The sequence below is a fragment of the Bubalus kerabau genome, chromosome 7 (genome assembly GCF_029407905.1).
Source record: "Bubalus kerabau isolate K-KA32 ecotype Philippines breed swamp buffalo chromosome 7, PCC_UOA_SB_1v2, whole genome shotgun sequence".
Classification (NCBI taxonomy): domain Eukaryota; kingdom Metazoa; phylum Chordata; class Mammalia; order Artiodactyla; family Bovidae; genus Bubalus; species Bubalus kerabau.
The window spans coordinates 92,982,105-93,006,207 of record NC_073630.1 but is presented as its reverse complement, the minus strand read 5'-3'; the positions used below and the strand labels follow the sequence as shown (position 1 = coordinate 93,006,207).

The following is a 24,103-nucleotide window of genomic DNA, read 5'->3' as shown; positions in this document are numbered from 1 at the left end:
CAAGACAAAGATGGGCATGTACTTTTTCCACCTTGACAAGTAACTCTTCTTTCATCCAGCTCCTCACAGGAAAGCTGAATGTCTTTTTGATGTGTTAAACCTTTATGTCCCACCCACACTCTTCACCCTACTCCCACTTCAAATAGGTATTTTAGAATTAGGGCTTTTTTGTATGCCTAAACTAAGTTGTATTCATAAAATAAAGCAGAATGTGGTGAAAAGAACATGGATTCTGAAGTGAGATGAAATTGGGTTTGACTATTTCCCCCACTGATTAACCAAGAGACTTTGAGCAAGCTAATGCTACTCTGGTATTGCATCTGCTACTGTTAAATCTGAACCATCTTTCCCAAAGCCCATACTAAAGTCTCAGCTTGCACCTGGAATTTTTTTCTTCCCTTGAAGAAATTAGTCTCAGTTCAACAATTCTCAAGGTTAAGAGAACCATAAAGTGAAATTGTTATTCAGTCAGCCGTGTCTGACTCTTTGTGACCCATGGACTGTAGCTTGCTAGGCTCCTCTGTCCATGGGATTTCCCAGGCAAGAATACTGGAGTGGGTTACCATTCCCTTCTCCAGGGGATCTTTCCAATCCTGAAATTGAAGCCAGGTCTCTTACATTGCAGGCTGACTCTTTACTGTGTGAGTCACCAAGGAAGCCATTTAAGAGAACCATAGCCAAATGCTAAATACATATCACTCAATTTGAATTACAATGTTGTTAATGCCAAGATCATAAACATAAAATACCTGCCCCCTGAAGCTGGTTGTGGAAACAGACATTTATTATGGACAGATCAGCCTGTCTTCAATATGAAAAAAGTTAAATGGAATTGCTTACTTGTGGTCATTTATTTGTTAGATTTGTGAAACAAGAGTTTTAGGATTATTTACTCCAGTGTTTATAATAAAATATCTATCTTTCAAATAACAATCATATGTTATTTGACAGTAGTATTTCTTTCGTGTGAAGGAAAGGACATAGGAAATGAAATCACTTGGAAAAAAGGGAAGTTGCTCTATTAGAAATGACTGGACTTCTGCATGTTTTAATTATGTCTTGGGGTAACCAAGACCCACGCATGCAGTTGAGTCAAACGACAGTTGGAAGAAAAAGCTTTAAAATGCCAATTCAAGGTGGTATAAATTTATATAGCTATTTTCCCTCTTTCTTTAAAAGTTTCTTTATAATTTTGACCTTTTGTTTTTATAGATATGTGAATTTTTTAAAAACTAAGTTGAGATGAAACTCTTAGCAATTTGATGAAAGCAGTTGACATAGAAAATAGATCTTATGTTGCAGTTTCTGTATTTTTTTCTCTCACAGCTCTCTTTCTTAAAACTTAATTTTGAAATTTTTGTTTTAAAATGTGAGCTTCACCTTAACTAGTTCTTTCCCCTACTTTGCCCTTTGGGATCACTGAAGTATTTAAGACACAATTTGATTGAAATCCAAATGCCATGTCAGATTCTGTTGAAGAGAGCTCAGCCCGTCTGTGGGATTGTTGATATAAGACTCACCTGACTGGAAATTCCACAAGGTCAGAGACCACATCTGCTTTGTTCACACCATGTGCCAACTTCTGGCCCAGTGCTTGCAACAGACAGGTGCTCCACAAACGTTTCTCCAATGAAAATAAAAATTCCCCAGTTCTCAGAGTTTTCCCACCAAGAGCAGTATCAACAAAAGGAAGTAAAAATGTTTGTCTATTTTTGCTCTCCCACGGGGACAACTGCTTTATGCACATGAACCCAGAAGACTCCAGAATGGAAACTAGAGTTCTGGCTTATGCTCTCATTTAACAGTGAACAGATAAAAGAGTATCCAGTTCAGCAAGGCAGCAATTTTCCCCTTTGGTGAATTAACCATCCAGCACCTTATAGGCTGATACCAGGCTGGGGTAAGAGGTAGTACATAGGAGGCAGGGTGAGGGGTGGAGAGCAGTATGCAGGGCCTGTAAGTGTTTAGCATCCACTGATGGAGGGCTCTGCTACTTCCTTCTTCCCATTGCCTTTGTTTCGCAGACCTTGGAGAATCCAGAAGACCCCACAGACAGTACTTTCAGAAGCCAATGAATGAGCTTGAATGGTGACCCATGGATTTAATCTAATTAACCTTAAACACACTAAGACTAAACAGATTAGCTTCCCTTGTGGGTATCACAGTAGTTCCTGTTGTTCAGTCGCCAAGTCATGTCTGACTCTTTGCAACCCCATGGACTGCAGCACTTCAGGCTTCCCTGGACTTCATTATCTCCCTGAGTTTACTCAAACTCATGTGCATTGAGTCAGTGATGCTATCCAACCATTTCATCCTCTGTTGCCCTCTTTTGCTCCTGCCCTCAATCTTTCCCAGCATCAGGGTCTTTTCCAATGAGCCAGCTTTTCGCATCAGGTGGCCAAAGTATTGGAGCTTCAGCTTCAGCGTCAGTTCTTCCAGTGAATATTCAGGGTTGATTTTCTATAGGATTGACTGTCTTGATTTCCTTATTTTAACCACTTAATCCTTTGAAAATGTAATGAAAGCTCTATGCCCTCTCCTTACCACTAAATCCACTTAAGCCTAAGTGTACAAAGTTGTGTCAGCAATTTTCAGGAATTCACTGATTTCTGTTAAAAAGTCCTAAGGAGTAAAACCAATAAAGGGGATACTGGAGGTAAAACACTAGAGAATAATGAAAGGATCCTGAGTTTACTGTCTTTAAGTCAGTCAACTGAAAAAGAAATGATATTTTCTGCCTGCTGCTTGCTGTCCCTGCATGCATTCAGGACAGGGGCCTCAGGAAGAAATTCGTGATGTTGTCAAAAGAAGAGGTAGAGATTGGATAAGGACAAGAATGAGAGAGAGAGAAATAGAATCTTCATATTCAATAAAGATACGAATGACCTATAGTTTTCTTATTGCCCATAAGAGTAAACCCAAATCAGTAAAAATGGTGAGTGCTGCTTTCAACTGATGCTAAGAAGGAGCACCAGGGGCAAAAGGCAGCTAAGATAGAGAAGGAAAGTTGATTCCTTTCATAATTCCCTTCAGGTTGCCAAATATATACAGAATTTAAGAAAAATCTATGTGTTTTCACAGAAAAAGAAAACAAAATTAGAAAATAATTCAGATTGTGTATGGGTTTAGAGATGTGAGCCAGTCTCTCAAAATTCCCCAGATTTATGCAAAATTAGGATATAAAACTTCTTTATCCATCTCCACTCAATCTGATGCCCTGCATTATCTGATTTCCAGATTTGTGACCCTTTTGTCTCTAAGCTGTTTATTTTTTCATCTAACATAATTTACAATTTGCCTCATCTAGGGTGTTCTTTTTCTTGACCATATCATGTTACTCATCAAAATTAAATCCCTGCTTGTGGTCCCTAGACCAGGAAGGAGGAAATCAGCACCTGCAGAATCTAGTGGAGTTTTGAAACAAAGGAAAAACTGTCCACTCCAAATTCGTTGGATGAACTTTTCATGCACTTTCTTTCCCCCAGCTGTGGGGGGTGAACCTGGAAAGCACCACTGACATCGTTGCTTGTAAAGTTGGAGATAAAAGCAAAATGAGTAAAAGAGAGAAGAAACAGATAAGAACACACCCAGTCAGAAAAGCAGGGCCTTGCAAACACCCACTAAAGAGACCCAAAGAGAAATGAAGCAGACATTGGAGAGCCAAGGTTAACAGAGAAAGTTAAAATGGTACATTTCTTTTCTGAGCTTCACTTACTTAGACCTTAGCAACGAGTGCAGAGAGTTCTCATTCAAGAATAATTGTATTAATAGATTATTAGTATAGCACATTAGTCGTAATAAGCCTATATTTCTGTATTATATATTCCCATTTAACAGATGCCAAACAAGCCTCAAACAGATTAAGCAATTTGCAAAAGGTCACCCCAGCAAGTAGGAGACAGAATCAGGAGGATTTGAACCTAAACAAGTCCAGAGATTCTGAGCCATTTCAACAGAGTTTCTCATGTGTCTGTAAGTCACACAGACTTTGTTTTGAGCATCTTTCCCTTCTTTTTCCCACCATTTCCTGCCTGAAAGGAGTTAGAAAGCTGCAGAAGAGGAACTTGATTCAGCGAGGGGAGGTGGACACATTAATCTAATAAAAGAACAAGTTCCTCCTTCTGTCAAGGCTTTGGGTTTTCATTTGTGAAATGAGGAAATTTGTCTATATGGTCCCTACTGTCTGATGCTTTATTCTAAGAAGCACAGTGTATGTGCAATACATGAAGAATTGTCCCTGGGAAACTTGAACATTTATGCCAGGAGAGGATAGTTCCCCAAACCTGAGATCTTGCAAATCTTGCAGAGAATTTGCACTTGCCCTTAAATGTTGTCAACTAAAAAGTGTCCCTTGCAAGATTCTCATCAACTGAGAAGAGCCTAAATCTTAATGATTTTAATGATGAAAGAGCTTAGAATTGGGGGTAACGGGGATAGGGAGTTTTGAGATGGCTCAGCAGGTGAAGAATCTGCCTGCAATGCAGGAGACTCAGGGGACGAGAGATCAATCCCTGGGTCAGGAAGATCCCCTGGAGAAGGAAATGGCAACCCAGTCCAGGATTCTTACTTGGGAAATCCCATGGACAGAGGAACCTGGTGGGCTAGTCATGGGGTCTCAAAGAATCAGACATGACTGAGCAACTGAGCACACACACAACTATCCCCCCAACCTTCCAAGAATGAGAGGAAGTGCTTCCTGTCTCCTGACACCATTTCCTCTTACTAGGTTTCCTCATGACTTCGTAGATCAATTGCAACTGTTGACCATTTATTGTGAAACAAGTAATGTGGTTGGAGTCGGAAATATTTTTTGAAGGACCTGAAGTCCATCTGATTTGTTGGAAAGCAAAAACATCAATTTAATGATGATTACTTGAAAATATATGCAAAGAGACCTCATTCATCCATTTAACAGATATTTTTAAAGTATCTTCTATATTGCAAGCTCTTTCTTCTAGTTGCTTGGGAAATGTTAGTGAATAACATGAATAGAAATGACTATCTTTGGTTTTAGGGCTTCCCAGGTGGCTCAATGGTAAAGAATTTTGTCTGCCAGACAGGAGACACAGGTTTGTCGCTGGGTCAGGAAGATTCCTTGGAGAAGGAAATGGAAATCCACTCCAGTATTCTTGCCTGGAAAATTCTTCCTGTGACAATTCTTGCTTAATAAAAGTCTTCCAACTGCAAGGCGAGTTCCTCAATTACATCCACATTTGCATGGAGTGGCGGCAATAGCTGGAAGTACAAAGAAGACAGGCCGTAAGGAGGTGGAAGTGAGGGATAGATTAAAATTCATTGTGTTTCAGTCATTATACTAGGTTCTTTAAAAAAAATAAAAATAAAAATTAGGGACTTTCCTGGTGGTCCAGTGATTAAGAAACCACCTTGCAATGCAGGGGACGTGGGTTAGTCTATGACCAGGGAACTAAGATCCTACATGTCAAGGAAAAACTAAGCCCACATGCTGTAACTACTGAGCTTGTGTGCCGCAACCAGAGAGTCTGTGGGCCACAACAAAAGATCCCACATGACACAGGGAAGATCCTACGTGCTTCAACTAAGACCTGATGAAGCCAAAAAATAAATAAATATTTTTTAAAATTTTGTGTACAACATGATAATTTGATACACTAATGCATACTGAAATGATTACTGAAGTCAAGCTAATCATCATATCATTGCCTACAATGATTTTGTGTGAGGAGAATACTTGAAATCGACTCTCTCAGAAAATTTCTAGTGTTCTATACAGTGTTATGAACTAAGTCACCATGCTATATATTAGATCACTAGATATATCCAACCTATACTATCTGTACATTAAACCCCTAGAAGTGAAAGGTTGTTGTTGAATCACGCGAAGACACCAGGATTCTTGGCCCCCGGAGGAGAAGAATTCAATCCGGGGCCAGAGATGAGGCTTGATCACTCTGAGCTTTTGTGTAATAAAGTTTTATTAAAGTATAAAGGAGATAGAGAAAGCTTCTGATAAGGCATCAGAAGGGGGCAGAAAGAGTACCTGCTTGCTAGTGTTAACAATGAAGTTATATAATCCAAAGAATATCTGGAGGTTGTAAAGACCTCATCAGTCCTACTCCCATAATTTACTTTTTAAGATAACACTGTCCTCAGGCAAGATACATCCTTGTAAAGACCAGGTCTACTCCCATAATTAACATTTTAAGATAACAGAAGGTTGAATCCAAAGACTGTCCTTAGGCAGGATACATTATTGTTATATAATCCTAAGGAATGTGGAGAAAGAAGAAAAGTTTGTCCTTTCTTCCTCCTTGAGAATTCCAGACCCCTCTCTCCTTGGGGACCCCTAGACTCCCTATCAACCTGCCTAGGAACTGACTCTCTCAGAAGCATCCATCCTACATACTTGAAATTTTGTACCCTTTAACCAACATCTCCCCATTTCCCCCACCCTTCCACACCTGGTAACTGCTGTTCTATTCTCTGCTTCTATGTATTTAATTGCAAGATCTCCTTTTCTAAGTTTAAATAATATTCATATTATGTATATACATATATATACACATATATATGGGCTTCTCTGGTGGCTCAGTGGTAAAGAATCTACCTGCAATATAGTGGGTTTGATCTCTGGGTGGGAAAGATCGCCTGGAGAAGGAAATAGAAACCCACTCCAGTATTCTTGCCTGGGAAAGTCCATGAACAGAGGAATCTGGTGGGCTACAGACCACAGGGCCACAAAGATTTGGACACAGCCTAGCAACTGAACAACAAAAGCAAATATGTATATATAGCAATTTCTTTTTTTCCTTCCTGCTTTATTGAGATCTAAATGACACATCAGTTCACATAGCATTGTATAAATGTAATGTGTACTATATATTGATTTGATCCACTCATCCATTGATGAATGCTTGGACTGTTTCCATATTTCGGCTATTGTGAATAAGTGTACAATAAACATGGGAGTGCAGATGTCTCTTCAAAGTACTTATTTCACTTCCTTTAGATATATGTCCAGAAGAGGGATTGATTGTTGGATTATACGGTAATTCTACTTTTAGTTTTACAAGCAACTTTCATACTATTTTCCATAGCTGCTACATCAATTCATATTCCCACCAGCAGTATACAAGGGCCCCCTTTCTCTCCATCATGGCCAACAGTTAAATTATCTTTTATGGTTTCATTTTTGCTTTATGAAAACTTCTGTAATAGCCATGTCAATAAGTATGAGGTGATGTCTCTTTGTGGTTTGCATTTTCCAGATGATTAGTGATGTTGAGCACCTTTTTATGTACCTGTTGGCCATTTGTATGTCTTCTTTGAAAAAAATGTCTTCAAGTCCTTTGCCCATTTTTTCATCAAGTTGGGTTTTGGGTTTTGTTGCTGTGGTATTGCTACTGAGTTGTATGAGTTTCTTGTGTTTTGGATAGTAACACCTTATCACTTATATGATTTGAAAATGTTCTCTCCCAATCTCCAGGCAGACTTCCCAGTTTGTTGATTGTTTCCTTTGCTGTGCAGAGGCATTTTAGTTTGATGTAGTCCTACTTGTTTATTTTTTCTTTTGTTGTCTGCACTTTTGGTGTCATATCCAAAAAAAATCACTGCCAGGGATGATGTCGAGGATCATTATTCTTACACTTTTTTCTAAGCGTTGTGTGACTTTATGTCTTACATTAAGTCCTTAATTCATTTGGAGTTGATTTTTGTATATAGTGTAAGATAAGGACCCAGTTCCACTCTTTTGCAATGTGGTTATCCAGTTTTCCCAATACCATTTACTGAAAAGACAGTTCTTTCCCCATTGTGTATTCTTGGTGCCTTTATTGAAAATTAATTGACTGTATATACTTGGGTTTGCTTCTGGGCTCTCTAGTCTATTCCATTGATCTATGTGTCTATTTTTATGCCAGTACCATATTGTTTTGTTTACTATGGTTTTATAAGATAATTTATAAGAAATCAGAAAGTGTGGTATCTCCAACTCAGTTCTTTATTTTCAAGATTATTTTGACTCTTCTGGGTCTTTTCGAGTTCTACACAAATTTTAGAATTTTTTCCCATTTCAGTGAAAAAAAAATACCATTGAAATTTTGATAGGGATTGAATTGAATCTTTATTTAGCTTTGAGTATACTGGATTCTTTTTATAAGCTAATGTATTTAATTCTCAAAAACAAATTTATGCTTTTGGTGCTATCATCTTCATTTTACAAGTGAGAAAGCTGGGGCTAAGAGAGTAAAAATTGTGTACACATAGTAAACGAGCAGTTGGGCTCAAATCTGTTCATATCTGAACCTCAGTCTCTCTGATCCCAAAGCCTGGGCCTTTTCCTCTCTGCAGAAAGAAGGCCAGTCTGGGTGTGGGTCCAGCAGCCTGGAGAGAATTTACACCTCAATGGCCTAAGTTCTGAAAAATGGCAAAAGATCATTTTAAGATTAGAAATTAAGGGTTACAGGAATATCAAGGAAAGCTACTGACAGGTCTGAAACTGCTTAGAGGAGCAAAAATGCCCTGTCACCACCCCTTCCATGAATCTATTTGATAACATCTCTGTTTTATAAGCAGAGTTTATCAACAGGGTGGAGGTGAGGAATGGAAGTATATTTGCCTAGAGTCGTTCCGTAACAAAAACTCTTAAAGCTTGTCTTTGATGTTATCACTGAATAAGATAACACTGTCATTCACAGAGATACATTGATAGGATTGAAAACATTAGATAGTGTTCACTTTGAATTGTTTATCCTATCCTGGACACAGAACCTGAATGAACTATGAAGTGCTTACCTTTTTAATAACCTGACTACTGCAATGTATTTGTGCAATCTTAAGGGTATCATTTATTCAGTTGGTTTGTTTTAAGAAGTCTTATAATCCTGTTTTAATATTTCTTTTCCTTCTGCCTCTTCTTTCTTCTCCTCCCCTTCTCTCCTTCAATAAAGAAGAAATACTCCACATTACAATAAAAGGGAGAAAAAGAAGGAATAGCTCAGGTTCACCTTGACCTTTTAAGGGATTCACAAAGGAACCCTACAGCACAGCAAAGCATTTCCTACCTTCACAAATATACCCTTTCGAGGGAAAAAGAGATTCTGAAAAAAAATAAGATATTTTATCTTTTCCTGTTAAATAAGTGCTCCTGATGCAAGTCTTAAGCGATGCACAAATTTCACCCTGGGAGCTTTCAGAATCCTGTGGACTTGTAAGTCAGTGTGTAGTAAGATACTGTTGGTTGCCCTTAATCATATCTGGGTGGCACTGTAGAAAGGTTGCTAGATGTAAAAGGCGAACACAAAGAATCCTTGAGCTATTCAGTCTGTCCCAATACAAGCCCCACCTTGTGGTCAGAAAGCAACAATATCATTCTCTTGTCTATGAAAGAATTACCAAGAGCTGGGGCTCAGAGAGTTTCAGGAAATGCAGCTAAGCCTGTCTAGGCAAGCTTGTCATCCTCTATTTCTCAACTTTCTCATTTCTCTGGAATTGTACTAGTTCACTTGTTTACTTCCCAGGGGCATGTATGTGCATGCATGCGAGTGTGTGTGTGTGTTTGCCGTTGCATTTAAACACCTGAGCTTGTCATTGGCTACATCTACCACCTCTCAGTTTTATCTTCATCACAATTTCCAAAGCCTTGTGGAAATCTGGCTTCCCAAATGCTTATTCTTCAGTTTACAATGTTAGGGTCAAGTGAGCTCTGTCTGAATTGCCTCAGTTTGGAATCAACATGAGGATTAAGGTGTAGCCTTAGCAACCATGGCTGAGAAGATTGTTTATGGCTGTAGGTAATGTGCAAGTGTGTTGAAGAAAGAGGCGGTACATCTGTCTGTCTGTTTGTCCAGGGTGGGGAAAGGTGAAAGGAGAAGAGAGGAAAAGATGAATAAGAAGAAGATGGGCAAAGGTTTTAGGACACCTCAGTTTTCTCTGCAAAAAGCATGCAATACGTTAATGTTAAGGACTATTAAAGTGGTCATACAAAACATCTCTGGAATATGTACCAATACAGTGTATAATAGTGCTGCTGCTGCTGCTGCTAAGTCGCTTCAGTCGCGTCCGACTCTATGCGACCCCATAGACGGCAGCCCACCAGGCTCCGCCGTCCCTGGGATTCTCCAGGCAAGAACACTGGAGTGGGTTACCATTTCCTTCTCCAATGCATGAAAGTGAAAAGTCAAAGTGAAGTCGTTCAGTCGTGTCCGACTCTTCACAACCCCATGGACTGCAGCCTACCAGGCTCCTCCATCCATGGGATTTTCCAGGCAAGAGTACTGGAGTGGGGTGCCATCACCTTCTCCAATATAATAGTACAGACTTTTTTTAAAAATCATGGTAAAATACCATAACATAAAATTTTCCATCCTAACCATGCTAAGTGCACAGATCGATGATAGTGTATTCTCAGTGTTGTGCAACCATGAAACTCATCCATCTTTTAACTTGCAGTGTTGACTTCTGAATAAAAATAATCTTAGTTCAAATTAAGGTTCTGATGTTTACCAGAATCATATGCCTGAGACCTCAGTTTATATTACCTGTAATTTTTTTTTCTTTGAGGCAAACTGATATGGCTATTGTGAGTATTAAATAATAGTGTTTGTAAAGTTCTTAGCAGAGTGATAAATGATTCATTACTGTTATCAGTATCACTTCAGTTCAGTTCAGTCGCTCAGTTGTGTCTGACTCTTTGCAACCCCACAAACCGCAGCACGCCAGGCCTCCCTGCCCATAACCAATTCCTGGAGTTTACCCAAACTCATGTACATTGAGTCGGTGATGCCATCTAACTATCTCATCCTCTGTCATCCCCTTCTCCTCCTGCACTCAATCTTTCCCAGCATAAGGGTCTTTTCAAATGAGTCAGCTCTTTGCATCAGGTGGCCAAAGTATTGGAGTTTCAGCTTCAACATCAGTCCTTCCAATGAACACCCAGGACTGATCTCCTTTAGGATGGACTGGTTGGATCTTCTTGCAGTCCAAGGGACTCTCAAGAATTTTCTCCAATACCACAATTCAGAAGCATCAATTCTGTGCTCAGCTTTCTTTATAGTCCAACTCTCACATCCATACATGGCTACTGGAAAAACCATAGTTTTCAATAGACGGACCTTTGTTGACAAAGTAGTGTCTCTGCTTTTTAATATGCTGTCTAGGTTGGTCATAACTTTCCTTCCAAGGAGTAAGCCTCTTTTTATTTTGGAGCCCCCAAAAATAAAGTCAGCCACTGTTGCCACTGTTTCCCCATCTATTTCCCATAAAGTGATGGGACTGGATGCCATGACCTTAGTTTTCTGAATGTTGAGCTTTAAGACAACTTTTTCACACTCGTTTTTCACTTTCATCAAGAGGCTCTTTAATTCTTCTTCACTTTCTGCCATAAGGGTGGTGTCATCTGCATATCTGAGGTTATTGATATTTCTCCTGGCAATCTTGATTCCAGCTTGTGCTTCTTCCAGCCCAGCATTTCTCATGATGTACTCTGCATGTAAGTTAAATAAGCAGGGTGACAATATACAGCCTTGACATAGTCTTTCCCAAATTGGAACCAGTCTGTTGTTCCATGTCCAGTTCTAACTGTTGCTTCCTGACCTGCATACAGGTTTCTCAAGAGGCAGGTCAGGTAGTCTGGTATTCCCATCTCTTTCAGAATTTTCCACAGTTTATTGTGATCCCCACAGTCAAAGGCTTTGGCATAGTCAATAAAGCAGAAATAGATGTTTTTCTGGAACTCTTTTGCTTTTTCGATGATGCAGCATGGTTTCCTGGAATTCTAACCACTTGATACTTCTGCATGAATAACATGAAACCTTTCTCCCATCATTCTGTGATGCTAAATCCTGACAAATAAACCTTGTTGCTACATAGATTTCTTTTTCTTTTATTTTCATTTTTTTTAGAACTGTGTGTCATTTCCCGTAGCAGGGAAATGGGCCCAGAAAAAAAAAAAGTAACTGCAAAGGCAATCAAAGAACAGTCTTTTGAATAACTCTGTTCTAGCACATTCAAATTATCTACTTATCTCAACAATTAGAGCAACAAATGCTCTCAATCAGTGAGGCAAGGCCTGGGGGAAGGCAGGATCTAGGCAGCCAGTCAGCTTTGGGAGGGCAGCCTCCATCCAAGAAGTCACCACGGCTTCTCTTTGCCCACAGCGATTCTCATGAGTTCTGTAGCTCAGGATAACGTAGTGAACAGTCAGGGAGAGCCCAGCCTACTTATTCTACTTATTCCTCTCTCTCTATATTCACCTCATTTTCGACTATCTCCTCCTGTCCCAACCTTCTCTGCCCTACAGTATACCTGAGTTCAGAGCCATAGCCTGTCAGGGCTGCTTTATAGGCATTTTTTTTTTTTTTTTTAACTTTTTGGCCATGGCAGCAGCATGCAGGATGTTAGTTCTCCCACCAGGTATTGAACCCATGCTCCCTGCAGTGGAAGCACAGAGTCTTAACCTCTGGACCACCAGAGAAGTCCCTATGGGCAATTTTAAGATGGATTAAATCCAAAGAGCATTGTAGGGATTATAATTTACCTCTGACTTCCCATTCATTATCCCATTCTGTCCTCAAATATGAACCTCTCTCCCTTCCTCCCTTCCTGTCTTCTTTCTTCCTTCCTTCCTCTTCAACTTTTGTAGTTCTTGATTTTAAATATGATTTCCATTCACTATTAGAAAATTGAGGAAATAAAGAAAATATAAAGAAGAACCCCAAATTATCTGTAATCTCACCACCCAGAGATAAAGATTTTCATATATATGCTTCAATATTGTTTGTTTTTAAAAGCATATATTTCAACATTTGTATTATACAGTATAGACAGTGGTCTTTTCTGTTTAGTTCGCCTTGCAGACTATTGTCAGTATTTACTACTAGTCAGAGTTCCAAAGAAGAGCAAGGAGAGATAAGAAAGCATTCCTCAGTGATTAGTGCAAAGAAACAGAGGGAAACAATAGAATGGGAAATACTAGAGATGTTTTCAAGAAAATTAGAGATACCAAGGGAACATTTCATGCAAAGATCAGCACACTAAAAGACAGAAATGGTATGGACCTAACAGAAGCAGAAAATATTAAAAAGAGGTGGGAAAAACACACAGAACTATACAGAAAAGATCTTTATGACCCAGATAATCACTATGGTGTGATTGCTTACCTAGAGCCAGACATCCTTGAATGCAAAGTCTAGTGGGCCTCAGGAAGCATCACTATGAATGAAGCTAGTGAAAGTGATGGAATTCCAATAGACCTATTTCAAATCCTAAAAGATAATGCTGTGAAAGCACTGCACTCATTATGCCAGCAAATTTGGAAAACTCAGCAGTGGCCACAGGACTGGAAAAGGTCAGTTTTCATTCCAATCCCAAAGAAAGGCAATGCCAAAGAATGTTCAAACTATCCCACAATTGCACTCATCTCACATGATAGCAAAGTAATGTTCAAAATTCTCCAATGTAGGCTTCAACGGTACATGAACCATGAACTTCCAAATGCTCAAGCTGGATTTAGAAAAGGCAGAGGAACTGAGACCAAATTGCCAACATCCATTGAATCATCAAAAAAGCAAGAGAGTTCCAGAAAAACATCTATTTGGGAAAAGAGTATGTCAAGGCTATATATTGTCACCCTGCTTATTTAACTTAGGGTGACATCATGAGAAATGCTGGGCTGGATGAAGCACAAGCTGGAATCAAGATTGTGAGGAGAAATATCAGTAACCTCAGATATGCAGATGATACCACCCTTATGGCAGAAAGTGAAGAAAAACTAAAGAGCTTCTTGATGAAAGTGAAAGAGGAGTGAAAAATTTGGCTTAAAGCTCAACATTCAGAAAACTAAGATCATGGCATCTGGTCCCATCACTTCATGGCAAATAGGGAAACAGTGGAAACAGTGACAGACTTTATTTTTGGGGGGCTCCAAAGTCACTGCAGATGGTAACTGCAGCCAAGAAATTAAAAGATGCTTACTCCTTGGAAGAAAATTAATGTCAACCTAGACAGCATATTAAAAAGCAGAGACATTACTTTGCCAACAAAATTCCATTTAGTCAAGGCTATGCTTTTTCCAGTAGCCATGTATGGATGTGAGAGTTGGACTATAAAGAAGGCTGAGCACCGAAGAATTGATGCTTTTGAGCTGTGGTGTTGGAGTAGACTCTTAAGAATCCCTTGGACTGCAAGGAAATCCAAGCAGTCCATCCTAAAGGAAATAAGTCCTGACTATTCATTGGAAGGACTGATGTTGAAGCTGAAACTCCAATACTTTGGCCACCTGATGCGAAGAACTGACTCATTTGAAAAGACCCTGATGCTGGGAAAGATTGAGGGCAGGAGGACAAGGGGATGACAGAGGATGAGATGGTTGGACGGCATCACTGACTCAATGCACATGAGTTTGAGTAAACTCTGGGCGTTGGTGATGGACAGAGAGGCCTGGCATGGTGCAGTCCATGGGGTTGGAGAGTCGGACACAACTGAGCAACTGAACTGAACTGAAGTAGTAAATATAGTATAATCTATTATAACACATGGTTTTTCCGAGTCACTTTTTCAAACATCACTTCTACTGGGGCTCTTCTCCAGCCACTGCACCACCATGAAAATTTCCTCATTGATCTAACCTCTAGCTTCATCCCTCCACTCTCTTCTCGTTTCTGCAAGTGAACTTTCTAAAATGCAGATATAACCATGTCTTTCCTTGGTTTTAATCTTCAATGATCTTCAATGAGTCATCGTTTGGGATAAGTCCTTCTCCACTGGGTGCCTCTGGACTCTTCAGATTCTGAGTCTGTCTGTTTCCTCTCCCTTCCTTGGCTTCGGTCTTTCCATTCTTGGCTCTTGGAGACCAGTATACTCTGTACGGAACACATTTCTCCACTTCTTCCCTCTTTTTTTCCTCAGCAAACCTACTGTCTCTTTACAAAGTATAGGCAATTGCATCCTCTCTCCCTCACCCTCAACTTGCCCGGTCTGGATTCAGGTCTCCTGTTCTCTCCCTTAATTCGGTGAGCCTGCCTCAATCCTCATGGGCACAGCAGAATCACCTGGAAGGCTTGTTGAAACACAAATCTTGTAACTTTACTCCTAGAATTTCTGTTTCAGAAGGTCTGGGAGGGGGCCAAGATTTTGCATTTCTACAAGTTCCCAGCTGTTACCTATCCAGGGAACAGACTTTCAGCCCTATAGCTATAGACTAATGTACTGTAACCTAAGTGATCTTTTTTTTCCTTCTGGTCTGAAGTAAATCCCAAGATCCTGGTTCATGATGAGCACATAAAAACATCTGAAAAAAGGAGCTCTTCCAGGAGTCCTGACTCAGCGCAGAATGGTAACCATGACCATTCGCAGTTGGCTTCCTCGGCAGGCTCCACTGCGATGAATTCCTGAGGGGTGACTCAGTAGGAATTCCTGACTAATGCTGTTTGTGGACATGCTGCAGGAATCGTGAGTATGAGCCCTTTGACCACGTGTGGAATTTCCTGAGAGTTTTGGAAATCTCCCTTTAAATCCCCTTTCCTCAATGAGTTTTCTCTTACTAATGGCTCAAAAATAAAAATAATGGGGCATTGTTTTCCCATAGACAGATCATCAATTGTATAAATATCTCTAACTTTGCTAGTAAGAGTCACAAAAAAAGATATAGAGGAAGTTACATGAAGATTATTTTAAAATTTTGGTAAAAAAATTTTTTTCACATGCATATTATTTGTATTTCTGGTAGAGGCTAGAGAAGAAGAAGGCAGAACTCTACGTCAAGGAAAATATAATGTCATGGGAAGGAAATCCCCCTTTAGATGTGACTTACAAGGGTTTGCTGAAACAGATTCTGTTTTATCCACTTCCCTACTAATCAAACATGTCGAATCTAAATCTTAAGTTTACCAAATTCAGGTAAATGACTGTTCATTCGACTTCTCATAAACACATAAATCTAGGAACCAAAGTGGGTGTGTGCTTAGTCACTCAGTCTAGTCCAATTCTTTGTGACCCCATGGACGGTAGCCCACCTGGCTCCTCTGTCCATGGGATTCTCCAGGCAAGAATATATTGGAGTGGATTGTCATGCCCTCTTCCAGGGGATCTTCCTGACCCAGGGATCTAATCTGTGTCTTTTGTGACTCCTGCAAATTGTTCTGGTTTCATTTTTACGTGTTAAACTTGTAGGTCTTTTTGGAAGTGTTAATAATTTTTATATTAGTAATTTCTATTATAACTCTATGCAAATAGTTTCTTTAGAGGTTATAGATGAAACAGTTCATACTGGCTCTGTCTTTTTAATGACACTCTGAAAGAAATTTCAGTTTCCTTAGGCTAGCTTGCATTAGACAGGCTTAGAAGCAAGCTTTCCTTCCTGGTAGTGAAAAAAGGAACCAAAACAATAGAAAGATTTTCCTTGAATTTTTTTTTTTTTTTTTTGCAATTATAGCCCAGTCTTTACGGAATCATTGTCTTTATGGGGTCACTATCTTTATGTTAGTTTTCTTTCTTCATTGAAAGTTAAAGGTTTAGTAGCTCAGCTGTGTTCAACTCTCTGCAGCCCCATGGACTGTAGCCTGACAGGCTCCTCTGTCCACGGGATTTTCCAGGCAAGAATACTGGAGTGGGTAGCCATGTCCTTCTCCAGGGGATCCTCCTGACCCAGAGATAGAATCAGGATCTCAAACATTGCAGGCAGACTCTTCACTACCTGGGCCACTAGGGAGATGAAAGAGACAAAGTCCATGGGGGGCTGCAAAGACACGACTGAGCAACTGAGCACACACATACACAATAATGCAGACCCATTTCAACTAATTTCTACCTATAAACAATATAAAGTATGGGAATGAAAGGACCTTTTCCCCTTCCTCCTAAAAAAGGAGAACAAGATTTGCTTTGAACAAATTCAGGTGGCTCTTTCTCTAGTTCTATCCTCTTACTAGGCATGTATAGTAATTCACTAAGCAGTAATAAAATCTCAAGAGTTTTGGTCTTTCACTCCAGCAGCAAGTGGTCAGTTCTTACTTGCAGTGCAGAGAAAAACTTTCTTCAACATTATTCAACCCTGAGTTGAAATTCAGAGAGGACAAAATCTATAGATAGAGACACACACATAAAAAGAATGTCTAATGAAAGTTGAGCAAAATTACAGAATGATAAAATGAAGACTCATTTGACTCGTTTGAAATTTTAAAACTGTTTTCAGTATAAACTGATAAAGCCATTTAATTGAAGTTTTGATGGTTTGACCTTATACTTTTAATTTGCCAAAATACACAGGTAACAGAAAATGTCAAGAATTTGTCAAGCATATAATTATGGCAGTGCTTTACTTCATCTTTCACTGTTTCCCCAAAAAAGATTCTGTAATTAATTTTGTTCATTAATGTATTTCTTTCATTCACCCATTGGATTAATATTTATTGAATGCCATTAAATGCTAGACCTGATGTTAGGTACCAATGAATTTTTATTGAAATTTATTAATGCTTTTTACTAAATTTTTAGTAAAAGTCTAAGAAATTAGTGATATCAATATCAAAATTAAGCACAAAATTTATCTTCAGAAAGCTCAACCTCAAAAATAAATACTTTGTAATACAAGTGAAAGTGTTAGTCTCTCAGTCGCATCCGACTCTTTGCAATTTTTATGGACGATAGCCCACCAGGCTCCTCTTTCATGGAATTCTTCAGGCAAGAAGACTGGAGTGGGTAGCCTTTCCCTTTTCCAGGGGTTCTTCTCAACCCAGGGATCAAGCCTGCATCTTCTGTGTCTCCTGCATTACAGCCAGATTCTTTGCCATCCAGCTACCAGGGATGCCCAATACAAAATATTAGTTCATCCTGGAAATTATAGAAAATTATAATACATTTCCCTTACTGTACAAACAAAAGAAAACATAGTATCATCATTATACAAAACTGACTAATGTCCAAAGTGGGGAGGGGACTGAGGAGAATAGAGAATGTGCACATTGCGCTTCAGTTTAGCTCTATTTGTTACCAGGTGCCCGTGTACTAGCATCTTCTTGTTCATGCTGCTTGGCACAGGAAAAAGAAAACCTTTAAATACTGGATTTCAGATAGGAAAGTTAGACATACAATAGGCACACCTCAATGCTAAGAAGGGTTATGACCACCATGAAGCTTCTACATGAATTTAATTTTTCCCAGGTCCTCTCTCCTCTCTCTGCCAGTTGTTGATCCAAATGGTGTTGAGATGTACAACAGGTTTTACTAGGTGTGTGGAAGAGAAAGCACAAGCTACTCTAACACTTGCTTCCTTCCTGATCATGACTCAGAGCTATACAGGCAACTGGAGGTGACGAATGGCAACATACACACAGGAAATGCTGCAGGTGTGAGGTTGCACGCTTCCATAACATCAAACACAAGATTGGAGCACCCTGATCCCCAGGGTTACAGAGCGTTGTATAACATTGTAAGAGAAGCCATGGATCCATGCAGGCATCACCCTGAAGCACCAGTTTTAATGGGTGTAAATTAAAAGTTTACTTTTATAATAAATTACTATTATCAAGGCAAACTTATTAAGTAGGAAACGTTTCTTGAATCTTTAAGTTAGAACAAGTGCTTTGTTTCTTTTCACAATTTTTTAAACTTTTTATTTTGTATTGGGGTTTGGCCAATTAGCCATGTTGTGATAGTTTCAGGTGAGCGGTGAAGGGACTCAGCCATACTTGTACATATATCCACTTTCCCCTAAACCCCCCTCCCAGCCAGGCTGCCACATAACATTGAGCAGAGTTCCATGTGCTATGGACCAGCAGATCCTTGTTGGATATCCATTTTAAATATAGCAGTGTGTACATGTCCATCCCAAACTCCCTAACTATCCCTTCCCCCCAGCAACCATAAGTTCATTCTCTAAGTCTGTGTGTGAGTCTCTGTCTAAAACAAGTGCTTTCAAAGGAATATCACACTTGTATGGTTCATCAGGCTTCTACATCTGGTTCCAAATCCTTAGGCTCCCTCTGCACTCTTCTGGGTCATTAGAGCTACTACCCCTACCATTACCCTCTAGGTTGAGGCCAAACTACAGAGAGGGAACACAGCCCCACCCATTAGCAGAAAACTGGATTTAAGATTTACTGAGCATGGCCTCCCTTACCAGAGGAAGATCCGATTTTCACCACCAGTCCTTCTCATTAGGAAGCTTCCACAAGCCTCTTACTGTCATCCTTCAGAGGGCAGACAGAATGAAAAACACAATCACAGAAAACTAACCAAGCTGATCACATGAATCACAGCCTGTCTAAATCAATGAAACTATGAGCCATACCATGTTGGGCCACCCAATATAGATGGGTCATGGTAGAGAGTTCTGACAAAATGTGGTCCCCTGGAGTATTCTTGCCTTGAGAATCCCATGAACAGTATGAAAAGGCAAAAAGATAGGACACTTAAAGATGAATTCCCCAAGTCGGTAGGTGCCCAATATGCTACTGGAGAAGGGTGAAGAAATAGCTCCAGCAGGAATGAAGAGGCTGAGCCAAAGCAAAAGCAACACCCAGCTGTGGATGTGACTGGTGATGGAAGTAAAGTCCCATGCTGTAAAGAACAATATTGCCTAGAAACCTGGAATGTTAGGTCCCCAAATCAAGGTAAATTGTAAGTATTCTAACAGGAGATGGCAAGAGTGAACATAGATATTTTAGGAATCAGTGAGTTAAAATGGGCCAGTATGGGCAAATTTAATTCAGATGACCATTATATGTACTACTGTGGGAAAGAATCCCTTAGAAGAAATGGAGTAGCCCTCATAGCCAACAAGAGTCCAAAATGCGGTACCGGAGTGCAATCTCAAAAGCAATAGAATGATCTCTGTTTGTTTCCAAAGTAAACCATTCAATATCACAGTAATCCAAGTCTATGTCCCAAACACTAATGCTGAAGAAGCTGAAGCTGAATGGTTCTATGAAGACCTTTAAAACCTTGTAGAACTAACACAAAAAGTGATATCCTGTTCATCACAGGGAACTTGAATGCAAAAGTAGGAAGTCAAGAGATACCTGGAGTAACAGGCAAGTTTGGCCTTGGAGTACAAAATGAAGCAGGAAAAAGGCTAACAGAGTTCTGCCAAGGGAACCCATTGGTCATAGAAAACACCCTCTTCCAACAACATAAGAGATGACTCTACACATGAACATCATGGTCAGTACCAAAATCAGATTTATTGATTACATTCTTTGCAGCCAAAGATGGAGAAGTTCTATACAGTGAGCAAAAACAAGACCGGGGGCTGACTGTGGCTCAGATCATGAACTCCTTATTGCCAAATTCAGACTTAAATTGAAGAAAGTAGGGAAAACCATTCAGGTATGAACTAAATCAAATCCCTTACAATTACACAGTGGAAGTGACAAATACATTCAAGGGATTAGATGTGATATAGAGTGCCTGACGAACTATGGATGAGGTTCCGTAACATTGTAGAGGAAGTGGTGATCATAACCATCCCCAAAAAGGAAATATAAAAAGGCAAAATGGTTGTCTATGGGGACCTTACAAATAGCTGAGAAAAGAGAAGTGAAAGGAAAAGAAGAAAAGGAAAGATATACCCATCTGAATGCAGAGTTCCAAAAAACAGCAAGGAGAGATAAAAAAAAAACCTTTCTAAGCAAACAATACAAAGAAATAGAGGAAAACAATAGAATGGAAATGACTATAGATGTGTCTTGGAGAAGGCAATGGCACCCCACTCCAGTACTCTTGCCTGGAAAATCCCATGGACGGAGGAGCCTGGTAGGCTGCAGACCATGGGGTCGCAAAGAGTCGGACATGACTGAGCGACTTCCCTTTCACTTTTCCCTTTCATGCATTGGAGAAGGAAATGGCAACCCACTCCAGTGTTCTTGCCTGGAGAATCCCAGGGATGGGGGAGCCTGGTGAGCTGCTGTCTATGGGGTCGCACAGAGTCAGACATGACTGAAGTGACTTAGCAGCAGCAGCAGCAGAGATGTGTCTTCAAGAAAATTAGAGAACATTTCATCTAAAGATGGGCACAATAAAGGACAGAAATGGTATGGACCTAACAGAAGCAGAAGATACTAAGAAGAGATGGCAAGAATACACAGAAGAACTGTATAAAAGAGACCTTAATAACCCAGATAACTATGATGGTGTGATTACTCACCTAGAGCCTGACATCATGGAGTGAGAAATCAACTGGGCCTTAGAAAGCATCACTACAAAAGAAGTTAGTGGAGGTGATGGAATTCCAGCTGAGCTATTTCAAACCCTAAAACATGATGCTGTAAAAGTGCCGCACTCAATATGCCAGCAAATTTGGAAAACTCAGCAGTGGCCATAGGACTGGAAAGGTCGGTTTTCATTCCAATCCCAAAGAAAGGCAGTGCCAAAGAAGGTTCAAACTACTTCACAATTGCACTTATTTCACATGCTAGCAAAGTAATGCTCAAAATTCTCCAAGGTAGGCTTCAACAGTATGTGAACCGAGAACTTCCAGATGTTCAAGTTGGATTTAGAAAAGGTAGAGGAACCAGAGATCAAATTGCAACATCCGTTGGATCACAGAAAAAGCAAAATTCCAGAAAAGCATCTACTTCTGTTTTACTGACTATGCTAAAGCCTTTGACTGTGTGTATCACAACAAACTGTGGGAAGTTCTTCAAGAGATAGGAATCCCAGACCACCTTACCTGCTTCCTGAGAAATCTGTTTGCAGGTGAAGAAGCAAAAGTTAGAACCGTATTCAGTTAGAACCAGACCAGGAACAACAGACTGGTTCCAAATTGGGAAAGGAGTACATCAAGGCTGTATATTGTCACCCTGTTTATCCAACATATATACAGGGTACATCATGGGAAATGCCAGGCTGAATGGACCACAAGCTGGAATCAAGATTTCCAGGAGAAATATCAAGAACTGATGATATGCAGATGACACCACCCTTATGGCAGAAAGAGAAGAGGAATTAAAGAGCCTCTTGATGAAAGTAAAAGAGGAGAGTGGAAAAGCTGGCTTAAAACTCAACATTCATAAAACTAAGATCACTGCATCGAGTCCCATCACTTCATGGCAAATGGATGGGGAAACAATGGAAAACAGTGACAGACTATTTTCTTGGGCTCCAAAATCACTGCAGATGGTGACTGCAGCCATGAAATTAAAAGATGCTAGCTCCTTGGAAGAAAAGCTATGATCAACCTAGACAGCATATTAAAAAGCAGAGACAAGACTTTGCTGACAGAGGACAAGATATTTGGATGGTATCACTGACTCCGTGGACATGAGTTTGAGCAAGCTCTGGGAGATGGTGAAGGACAAGGAAGCCTGGTGTGCTGCAGTCCATGGGATCTCAGAGTCAGACACAACTGAGCGGCTGAACAACGTCACTTGCAAGAGTGAGAAGTGCTGATGAACTGTGATTTTCCATTGGTTCCCCCACACGCCCCTCAGTTCTACTGTGTTTAACATGGGGTTGTAAATAGTCAGACATGACCAAGTGACTTGGGCTACCCTGATGGCTCTAATGGTAAAGAGTCTGCTTGCGATGCAGGAGACCTGGATTTTATCTCTGGGTTGGAAAGATCCCCTGGAGAAAGGAATGGCTACCCACTCTGATATTCTTGTCTGGAGAATTCCACAGACAGAGGAGCCTGGCAGGCTACAGTCCATGGGGTCACAAAGAGTCAGACAAAGCTTCGTGACTAACACTAACAATTGTTGTAGTTATATAAGTGTGTCTGTTTCCTGTCTCCTACTAGACTGGCAGTCTGCGAGGAGATAGACTGTGTCTGCCTCCTCCACCATACCCAGCATGTGGCTTAGTGCACTGCAAACAGATCAGATTCATTAATTCCAGAACAAATGTTACTTTAGAAATAGTCATGTGGAGAGTTGATTACAAGTCAAATTGTGGAGAAGTCTGCTATCAAAGTTCTCAAGCTACCCCAATTCTATGCTCTATTTTTAGGTCCTAGGACCTTTCTTTTCTCATCTTTCCCCCTTTTCAAAACTTCTGGTTTTATTTGTTTTTTTTTACAGTACGATGTAAGTGATTAATAAAACTTGAAGTGTTCTCCTTAATAGAAAAATGTGTGTTTGAACAAGGCATGGATCCTTAAACTAAAGAGAATTGCAAGCATCCATCAGTGGGTGGAGAGAAATTAATTTTGTCATAGGACATTCCCAGTTCTCCTAACCCAGAGACAGTTACAAATTCCAATGACTTATAAGGCCAGACTTGAAGTAATCCTTTGCTGGATCACATGAATCAGGTTGAAATCATTTCTTCTGAAAAAAAGTCATTTTCAAAGTCCAAAATGAGAAGTCATCACCAGATGACCTTATGCAGCATAGAAATCATTGGGATTCATTGCATGGGTTTAAATCTATGTCAGGTAAAGCTCTATTCTCTGAAATAAAGAGAAAGTCACTTATCCTTGTAGATTTCACTTTCCTCATCTATTAAATGAGGATCTTAGGCAGTTGGAGCAAAGAATATTTAACAGTGTATTTTCTGTATGATAAGAACCTTTTTCTGTGGCTTCCATGTAGTGAATCTTCTAACAATCCTAAGCGGTCAGTACTACTGTTGCCCTCAATTTGCAGATGGGGACGCTGAGGCAGAAGAGGCTACACAGCTTGCCCAAGGTCCCACAAGGATGAAGTGGCAGAGCAAGAGTCAAACTCTGATATCACATTCTAGAACCAGCCTCCTTAACCCTATGCCACGAGCTATGATGTTCTTCCAATACTAAGAATCTATAAGTCTCTTGCATTCACCTGGATGCACGTCTGATAAAACAGCATTAGAATGAAGCATCATAACAAAGAAACTGGCCAATATACAATACCTGCATAATGAAGAAATCATGAAGCTGGTGATGTTTGTCTCCTGTGTCCAAGTTTTTCGCTGTTATGATGATTATTTGAGCAAGAGTTATTCAAACCTCTCTGTTTTCAGGTTATTTTAAAGTTCCATGGTATTTGGATTCTGGAATACTGAGAACACTAATAAAAAATCATTAATGTGGAAAGTTTTTTTTGTCTCATTAGCCGATCCTAGCAGAATGGACACATTTATCACATGTAATCCCACTGTATGCAAGAGATAGCAATTACCAGGCAGGGACACACCTAGGATTTGAGAGTGG

The 24,103-nt window shown here is 39.9% G+C and overlaps 1 long non-coding RNA gene across 2 annotated transcripts in view; it reads left to right on the top strand.

Annotated features, from left to right (window-relative positions):
- The window catches only part of LOC129657275 (uncharacterized), a 37,587-nt gene extending 13,773 nt beyond the window's left edge, over positions 1–23,814 (top strand). Inside the window, exons 1-3 of one of the 2 annotated variants that reach the window (XR_008716645.1) lie at positions 14,507–14,987; positions 15,224–15,426; positions 23,559–23,814. This is a non-coding gene — a long non-coding RNA (uncharacterized LOC129657275). Of the gene's footprint in view, positions 1–14,506; positions 14,988–15,223; positions 15,427–23,558 lie in introns of those variants that run through there. The other variant, XR_008716644.1, reaches the window with a different exon arrangement.
- Positions 23,815–24,103: the final 289 nt, after the last annotated feature.